The following is a 10,002-nucleotide window of genomic DNA, read 5'->3' on the forward strand; positions in this document are numbered from 1 at the left end:
GAAGGTGCTGATTCTGACTGTATGTACGTGCTCTCTCCCCCTCCGACCCTCCCTGTCCAATGTAGTATCTCCCAGTTTTGGTGATGTGCTCTCCCTGACCTGTCTCCATTTCTCCTTCTTATACAGACTTGCCCTGACTGTCACTATTTCATAGAATCATACAGCACAGAAGGAGGCCAATCGGTCTTTTGTGCCTGTGCTGAATCTGTGAAAAAATGATGCAATTAGTCCAACCCCTTGTCTATTTCCCCATAGTCCTGGAGAAATTCACTTTGAAATATTTGTCCAATTCCTTTATGAAAGTTATAATTGAATCTGTTTCCACCATCCTGTCTAACAATTCATTCCAAATCCGAATCAGTTACTGGGTAAAAAGATCTCTCCTCACCTCCCCTTGACATTTTTGGCCAACAATCCCAGCTTCACCACCCTGTCCAGAGAACTGAAACCCCTCATCTCTGGTATCATTCTCGTAAATCTCCTCCGAACTGTCTCAAAAGCTTTGATGTCCTTTCTCAAACCTGGTGCCCAGAACTGGACACATTACTGTAGCTGAGATCGAGCCAGCGACGCCCACATCCCACGAACGGATAAAAAAACGCTCCCTGCCAAATCCCCAATTCTTATCCATTTACAGACGCTCCTTGCCCAGTCCCCAAATCTTATTCATTTAGAGACGCTCCCTGCCCAACCCCCAATTCCTATCCATTTACAGACGCTCTCTGACCAGTTGACCTTGCTGGCGGGCAGTTTCGGGAAGCCTCACAGGGAAAAGCTTCACCGCCACCCGCAGGGACACAAACGGGATTGTTCCATCCTATTGTGGCCTTGACGCCCTGCTCCAGCTGCGTGCACCCGCTACGGGCGCGGTCTCCCTGCACTTGGTGAATATTCCGCTCCAGCTGCAGATGGAGCTCAGCCACTACCGCGCCTGCTCCTGATCAGAGACAAGGCAAATTCTGGAGCGCAGAGCATTCTGCGTACCACAACTGTCATTAATGCCAATCTCTGACATGATAATCAGGTTTTATTTCCTACATTTCATTTCCTAGTATGTTAGTGCGTGTTTTCTTTTGTACCTGTCAGTGCCTGGGAGGAGAGAGTCAGCTTCACTTTGTAGCCGTGAATTTCTGGTGTGAGAATGTGAGTTTTTACTCTGTATGTTTCAGTTTTTGGTTTGTGACTTTTTCTGCTATTGCTATGTGAGTTAACTTTGTGGAAAGAGATGCAGTGGTTTTTGTCGATGTTCATCCCAAGCAGCTCTGTAACACAGGAGTCTGTGCTCTACGGGCTATTCCCAGGGACGCACACCGAGACAAACATCAACTGCTGCTGGAGGACTATCAATTCGGTGAAAGACGCCCTTTGGTCTGCCTGAAACTTGCTGGCCTTCCAGCGAAAAGAGTTGTCCACCACCGAATGTTGCAGACTGGCACATTCCAAGGTCCAGGACAACGTGCTGAGGGACGCACTAAAGCTTGGGGCAGCCGCAGCAAAGGCTCAATGGGGAAAGACCACAGTGTAAGGTCCCCCCACCAAGCTGAACTGAGGGGCTGGATCCATGGGAAATCCCTCGAACTGTATCGGAGAAATTTTGTGCGCTGTAAATGTAAAAATGTATATGGCATGACAATGAAATGGAAGGGTTGTGAGGCAACTCATGATTGTACAGAAGGTAACTGATCACCTTTGCACTGTTTGTATTTTTTGACTTGATGCTGTTTTAAACTGTTTGGGAATGTAATTTTTACAGATTTTTATAAACAAAGTATATTTTGGAAATAAAAAAAAAATGTGAGTTTCACCACATATCTTTCAACTACTTGTATGTGAACATCAGCTTTTGTCCAGATCTATCAGTTTCTGATATAGAGTCATAGAGTTATACAGCACAGCAACAGGCCCTTCAGCCCATTGAGTCTGTGCTGGCCATCAAGCACCTAACTATTCTAATCCCATTTTCCAGTATTTGGCCCGTAGCCTTGTATGCTATAGCATTTCAAGTGCTCATGTAAATACTTCTTAAATGTTGTGAGGGTTCCGGCCTCTACCACCTCTTCAGGGTGTGCGTTCCAGATTCCAACCACCCTCTGGGTAAAATGTTTTTCCTCAAATCCCATCTAAACCTCCTGCCCCTTACCTTAAATCTATGCCACCTGGTTATTGACCCCTCCGCTAAGGTAAAATGTTTCTTCCTATCTAACCCATCAATGCCCCTCAGAATTTTGTCAACCTCAATCTTATCTCCCCTCAGCCTTCTCTGCTCTAAGGAAAACAACGCTAGCCTTTTCAGTCTCTCTTCATAGCTGAAATGCTCCAGCCCAGGCAACATCCTGGTGACTCTCTTCTGTACCCTCTCCATTGCAATCACATCCTTCCTATCGTGTGGTGCCCAGAACAGTACACAGTACTCCAGCTGTGGCCTAACTAGCATTTTATACAGCTCCGTCATAACCCTGCTCTTATATTCTCTGCCTCGAACGATTTATATTGGCCTGTAATCTAAGGCTTTCCTCCTCACTATTTACGACACCACCAATTTTCATGTCATGTGTGAGAAAGGGTTTGATTCTATCCCTATCAGTATCCGTTACATGCATGTGTTTTTAATCTGCACCCCCTCTGTTTTATTCTCTGTACTTATCAGCCTCTTGTAGGTGAGTCTGTGTTTTGCTCTTCATCTCTCAGTCTTCGAAGTATGAGCCTGGGTTTGTACCTAATTTTCTTTGTACCTTGCAGGATGGATATTGAAGAGAGGTTTTTACACATTAACTGCCAAATCCTGATAAGTGATTTTTGGGTTTCACACAGTATCTGTCAGTTTCTTGTCTAGGACTGTTGGTTTTACTCTGTCGCTGGCATTTGCTGGTTTGTTAGTGTGGGGTTTACACTGTACCTGTCAGTTTCTCATATGTGAGTGTTGGTTTCACTTTGTATAGAATCATAGATCACAGAATACTTACAGCACAAAAGGAGGGATTCAGCTCATCGTGCTTGTGCTGCCTCTCTGCACAAGCAACTCAGCTCATGCCACATCCTCATGTATTCCATGAAAACCTGAATTTTTTTTCCCTTCAGATAATTATCATATATCCTTTTGAAAGCTATGGTTGAATCTTCCTCCGTCACACTCTCAGGCAGTAAGTATCAGATCTTAACCATTTGCTGCATAAAAAAGGTTTTTCCTCATGTTGCCTTTGGTTCTTTTCCCATTCACCTTAAATCGGTGTCCTCTGCTTACTCAGCCATGCGTAATATTTCCCATTGCTTTCTCAGCACTGATGAATTGTGAGGTGGGAGACAGCCAGAAGTCCCACTGAGCTGCACTGACCCCCAGCTGAAAAAGAAATGAGATAAAGTTCAATCTTTCACAGCGAGATGCTGCAGAGAGTTAAGAGTCCCGAATGAAAGAGAGCGTTTCTCATACTGTTGTTGAATTTCATTTCAAACACTCCTTGTACTCTCTGCTAATGAAGCCTAAAAAATGGAAAAACTAAATGGCGCTCAAACTCACAACCCTGAGATTGAAAGTCCCATGATCGACAGACTGAACTGAATATGTCACTTCTACTGTACCTCTGTTTGGATGGATGCAACTGTATGCTCCAATGCAAGGGCAGCTTTCAAATCCTCCCATGGGTCCACACGTCAGACTAAGTTCCATGTTGTAAACTCAAGCAAAGGAAATCTGCTCACTTCCAAAGCTATCAGCAAATTGAAGCTGATTACGATCAACATCATCAGAGGTCAGAACTACCTGGTGAAAGAAGACTCCCTGAAGAAGGATCCACAATTATTCAAAGGCATCGACAAAGTGAAAAACAAGAAAATCGATGAGTCAATCCAAGCTAAACAGAAACACTGAAGAATTCCATTCCAGACCAGAACACAATTGGAGGCATTTTTTATTCAAAGCTGGGCATTAGTATTTAATAGTTCATATATAATTTTGAATATATTTGAATTTCTTTGTTCATTTGGCACTGCTGAACATGAAGCAGTCTTAAATCATTTAATTTTTTTTTGTAAAATCTGACTTACCAGATTAAAATATTCGATCAAGGGAGAAATTTCAAAGATTACTGGACCAGTAATCCAGAGGCCTGGACTCAAGATCCAGTGACAGCCAGGACGTCAAGGCGGGAAACACTCCGCACGAGTCTGCAGTGAGCGATTCCATCGAAGGTAGAGCACAATCTCTTTAATATAAGAATGTATATTTTATAATAATTAATCACTCAAGACCTTCCTGGTCTCTGCATCTCACCTGTTCTCTGGATAAACTTGCAGAAAGTATTTCAACCTGTAAAGCAGGAGTCTAGGGAATGTATAATGATATTTTCTCGCCTTCGGGCAATATTTTAATCAATACAGTGTGGGACAACCTGTCTGGGCACAACTCCATGACTTTCTCTTTAACTAGTGACCTCACAATCACTAACTTCTATGGTAACAATCTTCAGCTCATCACATCCGGTACGTAGCTCTAATCTTAATGCACATTTAAACAACCTTTCAAGTCCAGTTACAGTTTTTGTTGCCTTACCTGCACAAGCTTAAAAAGTGAAAAATGGAAGCAAGTTTAACTGAACATTCTGGTGGTCAGTTCGGGCACGGGAAAAAAATGAAAGGACTCGGACCAGGTCGGATGTGGTGCTGTCAGGCTTGGGTCGGGTTTCATTTGCTGACCCGAGCAGGCCTTTAGTTACTGTTGCAACCTTATATTCCCACTTGACAATCTGTATATTTTGTTCATTTCAATTTTGTCGACAAGCTCTTTGAATCCAGTTCCCCTGTCCTCAAGTAGGCTCAGTTTGGAAATCGATTCCGCTTTCTGGAAGGCTGAAAGCAATCGATGACCTTCAACTAAAAATGGCAACAGAGAAGGGCTCATCTGGGATTTGAACCCAGGACCTCTCACATATTAATCACTTACATACCCAAAGCGAGAATCATACCCCTAGACCAACGAGCCACAGTTGGCTTAGTTTTTATTCGCTCCTGTGGAATTTCACTGGCACCCACAGCCGATCATGCATTTTTTTCAGATCAAAACAATATCCTACAAAGCTGAAATAAAAACAGAAAGTGCTGGAAATACTCAGCACCTCTTAGCATCTGTGGAGAGAGAAACAGAGTTAACATTTCAGGGTTTTCACCTTTTGTTTGAGCCATCTTTTCAGACTGCTTCTGTCCATCCAATCTCACTTTTTACTCTATCCACATTCTAAGGGTGGTGCAGTTGTGAGCACTGTAGCTTCACAACTTCAATGACCCCGATTCAGTTCTCTATACTGCCTGTGTGGCGTTTGCAAGTTGTTTATGTGGGCTTCCACAAGGTACTCTGGTTTCCTCCCACAACGAAAGACTTGTGGGTTGATAGATAAATTGACAGTTGTAAATTGGCCCCAGGGTCGGTGATAGGAGAAATGTGGGGATGTGGTAGGAAATTCTGGGTCAACATAGAATTAGTATAAATGGGTGGTTGATGGTCAGTGCAGACTCAGTGGGCCAAAGGGCCTATATCAGTGCTGTATATCTCTTTAACCATTCTCGAAGCAAATGCATTTTTCATGAATTCCTCATTTCTTTTATTAATGACAATTTTATATTTCCGGCCCTTGCTTCATACGATACCACAAGTGGAATCATGTTTCCAACAACCCGATCAAACCCCTTCACTATTTCCTCATATTGCAATGTTTCTTTAACCCTGACAGACTGTGGAGTTTCTGCTGCTTGATTGCAGTTCTTGCTTCCCGCCAGTAGATGTCACCTCACTCCAATATAGTGAAGTTTACAAATCTGAGAGAGACACAACAGGAAATAATTGTTCACATTATAGTGAATGTGTGGGATTTAGAAATACTAGGAGTGGAGACGAGTTATTATTGAATTTGTCAAACCAAACATATGTTATAATGTTGTGTTAAATCTGTCACTCTGTTGTCTTGATTCTGAGAGTGACATAGACTCATCGAGTCATTGGGTCATTTGTGGTATAGAAGGAGGCCATTCGCCCCATCGAGTACAGGCCAGCTCTCCATGGAGCGATCCAGTCAGTCCCACTCGTCTGCTCGATCCCCCTAGCCCTGTAAATCTATTTCCTTCAAATGCCCATCGAAATTCCTTTTGTAACCAACGATTGTCTCCACTTCCTCAGCCCTCGGGGGCAGCGAGTTACAGATCATTACCAATCACTGTGTAAAAAAGCTCTTCCGCACATTCCCCCTGCGTCTCTTGTCCAAAACCTTCAATCTGAATCCCCTAGTCCTTGTACCAATAGTTAATGGGAACAATTTTTCCTTGCCAACTTATCTAAAACTGTCATAGCCTTCGACACCTCTATCCATTCTCCCCTCAATCTCCTTTGATACAGGCAGAAAAAACCCTGTTTTTCTAACCTAACCTTGAAACTAAAACCCTCCATCCCTGGAACTATTCTGGTAAATCTCCTCTGCATCCTCTCAAGAATCCGCACATCCTTTCTAAAGATTGGTGAGCAGATCTGGATGCAACACTCCAATTGGGGCCTAACCAGAGTTCAGCATAACAACCCTGCTTTTGTACTCAATGTCTCTATTTATAAAGCCCAAGATCCCACATGCTTTGCTAACCACTCTCGCAATATGTCTTGCCAACTTCAAAGAATGATGGACATGTACTCCAGGTCCCTCTATTCCAGCACACTCTTCAGAACTGTAGCATTGAGTATATATTGCCTCTCCCTATTTCTTCTGCTAAAATGCATCACCTCACACTTGTCACTATTAAATTCCATCTGCCACCTGTCTGCCCATCCTACTAGCCGATAACTATCCTGTTTCAGGCAGTTCATATCATCCTCACTGTTTGCCACTCCTCCAAGTTTGGTGTCATCGGCATATTTTGAGATTCTACTCGATATTCCAAGATCCAAGTCATTAATCTGTAGCAAAAAAAAGCAATGGTTCTAGCACTGACCCTTGGGGAACACCACTGTCGACTATCCTCCGGTCTGACCAAGAACCATTTCATATGACTCGCTGTTTTCTGTCCTTAAACCAATTTCCTATCCAAATGGACACTGACCCTCCTAATGCATGAACCTCAATTTTGTTAACCACCCTTTTATGTGGTACTTTATAAAATGCTTTTGTAAAATCCACATAAACAACATCCACTGCATTCCCTTCATCAACTTTCTCAGATAGTTTATCAAAAAATGCAGTTAGATTCATCAAGCATGAACTTCCATTTATAAATCCATGCCCACTCTCCTTAATTAACTCAAACCTCTCCAAATGACTTGATTTTTTCCCTGACCTGTTGGTCTTGTGCTTATAGCAAGCTCACCACAGAGCATGTATTTGGCAATGTGACTGTCATTCATTTGGCCCAGTCAACAGAGCCGCCTCTGACTCAAGTGGGCAAACATGCTGCGGATCCCTGCACGCTGGTGTACTTCCTCATTCGGCACTCTGTCCTGCCAGGAGATGCCCAATATCCATCTGAGGCAGTGGAGGTGGAAGCTGTTCAGCTGCTTTTCTTGGCTTGTATAAGTTGTTGATGCTTCTCTACTATAAAGGAGGGTGCTGAGAACACAAGTCTGGTACACATGGAGTTTTGTATTTTCGGTCAGTTTGCTGTCGGTTCACACCCGTCTTCTCAACTTTGACATGACAGCTGCAGCATTGGCAATCCTGGTGCTGATTTCAGCATCAAGGGACAGATTGCTGGTGATTGTTGATCCAAGGGATGTGAACTGTTGACGACCTCCAAAGTGAGGTTGTCAATGTTGATGGAAAGTGGAGTCTCTACGTCCAAATCTCTACGTCCAAGTGGAGTCTTGCCAAAAGATGAACAGCTTGTCGTCAGCTCTGATATACAGGTGAACACCCCCATCTGAGTCACTGAAAGTGTACAATAGCAGCATGGAGAAGAATACACCAATTATAAAGGATGTGATAACTAGACAGTTAGAAAATAATGATATGATTGGGCAGAGTCAACATAGATTTATGAAAAGGAAAACAGGCTTGAAAAAACCCGTTGAGTTTTTTGAGGATGTTACCTGTAGAACAGATAAAGAAGAACCAGTGGATGCTTTGGTAATGTCCCACACAGGAGGTGAGTAAACAAAATTAGAGCACATAGGATTGGGGATAATATACTGGTGTGGATTGAGAATTGGTTAACAGACCGAAAACAGAGAGCAGGAATAACGGGTCCTCCTCAGGATGGCAGGCTGTTACTATTGGTGTACTGCAAGGATCAGTGTTGGAGCCACAGCTGTTAACAACCGAAATAAATGATTTGGATGTGGGGATTAAATGTAATATTTCCAAGTTTGCAGATGACACAAAGCTAGGTGAAGTGTGAGCTGTGAGAAGGATGCAGAGAGGCTTCCAGGGAACCTGGAGAGGCTAAGTGAATGGGAAAGAACATGGCAGATGGAATATAATGTGAATAAGTGTGAATAAGTGCAGTTGGCTGCCATGTGACCAGATTTGCGACAGGTGCGGCAAACTCTGGGCTGCCCAGCGTAGACCAAGAAGCCTCGATACCGGAAAACCCTCCACTTCCACTTTGGTGGAATAAACAGAAAGACAGAGTATTTCTTAAATGGTGAGAGGTTGGGAAGTGTTGATGTCCAAAGGGACCTGGGTGTCCTTGTTCATGAGACACTAAAAGCTCTTGTGCAGGTGCAGCAATCAATTAGGAAGGCAAATGGTATGTTGGCCTTCACACGAGGGGTCTTGAGTACGGGAGTAAAGATGTCTTGTTGCAATTGTATAGAGCCTTGGTGAAACCGCGCTGGAGTATTGTGTATAGTTTGGTCTCCTCATCTAAGGAAGGATATACTTGCCATAGAGGGAGTGAAACAGAGGGTCACCAGACTAATCCCTGGGATGGTGGGACTGAAACTGGGCCTGTATTCCTTAAAGTTTCGAAGAATGAGAGGTGATCTCATTGAAACTGATAAAATTCTTACACGGTGTGACAGTGTGGATGTAGATAGGATGTTTGCCCTGGTTGGTGAGTCTAAAATCAGGGGACCAAGTCTCAGCATAAGGAGTAGGCCATTTAAAACTGAGGTAGGGTTGAATTTCTACACTCAGACGGTGGTGAATCATTGGAATTCTCTACCCCAGAGAGCTGTGGCAGTTCAATCATTGAGCATGTTCAAGACAGAAATTGTTAGAAATCTTGATACTCATGACATCAAGGGATATGGGGATAGCACGGGAAAGGGGCAGATAGAGGTAGATGATCAGCCATGATCATCAGGCTCGACGGGCTGAATGGCCTACTCCTATGTTCCTCTGTTCCTAAGAGAGTTGGCGCCAGCGCGCAGCCCTGCTTTACCCCACTGCTGATCTTGAAAGTGTCTGATGTTGCTCCATTGTAACTGATGGAACTGTGCATGTTCTCGTGGAAAGAAGAGATGATGCCCAAGAGTTCAGGAGGGTAGCCGAGTTTCCATCGCAGTTTGAAGATTCAGTCTCTGCTGACAAGATCAAAGGCCTTGGTGATGTCATTCAAAATATGTGTGGCTCTGTGACGCAATGGATAGTGTGTTGGACTTCTAAATAATGATAAAGAAGGTATTCAAAGGTTGTGGATTCAAATCCCACCAGCGTCAGATTTTGGACCAGAGACAGAAGAGCACAACGGAAAAGAGAGTTAACAAGTGTGTCAAAAGCACCGACTCAGAGACAGAGCGAGAGAGAGAGGAGCACAGCAGGAGCGGAGCAGGGGGAAAAAAATCAAGGAGTGACATCACAATGGAGAGTGAGAGCAGGGAAACAGAGAGCCGCTGGGGTGAGTTTACAGGATTTGGTTCTTGCTTCGGTGCAGTGGAAGGAGCTGTTTGGTGAGGATCTGGAAAGCTGTGACATCACAGGCAAGCAGGTAGTTGATTGGTTTGGAAAAAGCTGCATGTTTGATGAGTATCTGGTAAGTGATTAAGGTCCATTTTAGTCCTAATGTTTAAAATAGTAAACAAACTAGTAGTAAGCT

General features: G+C 43.7%; 1 non-coding gene across 1 annotated transcript; it reads right to left on the reverse strand.

Annotated features, from left to right (window-relative positions):
• Positions 1-4,886: 4,886 nt before the first annotated feature.
• Positions 4,887-4,975, reverse strand: trnap-ugg (transfer RNA proline (anticodon UGG)). The gene is given in 2 exon segments: positions 4,887-4,922; positions 4,940-4,975. It is a non-coding gene; the product is annotated as a tRNA-Pro (tRNA).
• Positions 4,976-10,002: the final 5,027 nt, after the last annotated feature.

This window comes from Heterodontus francisci, unplaced genomic scaffold, assembly GCF_036365525.1.
Source record: "Heterodontus francisci isolate sHetFra1 unplaced genomic scaffold, sHetFra1.hap1 HAP1_SCAFFOLD_58, whole genome shotgun sequence".
Taxonomy (NCBI): Eukaryota; Metazoa; Chordata; class Chondrichthyes; order Heterodontiformes; family Heterodontidae; genus Heterodontus; species Heterodontus francisci.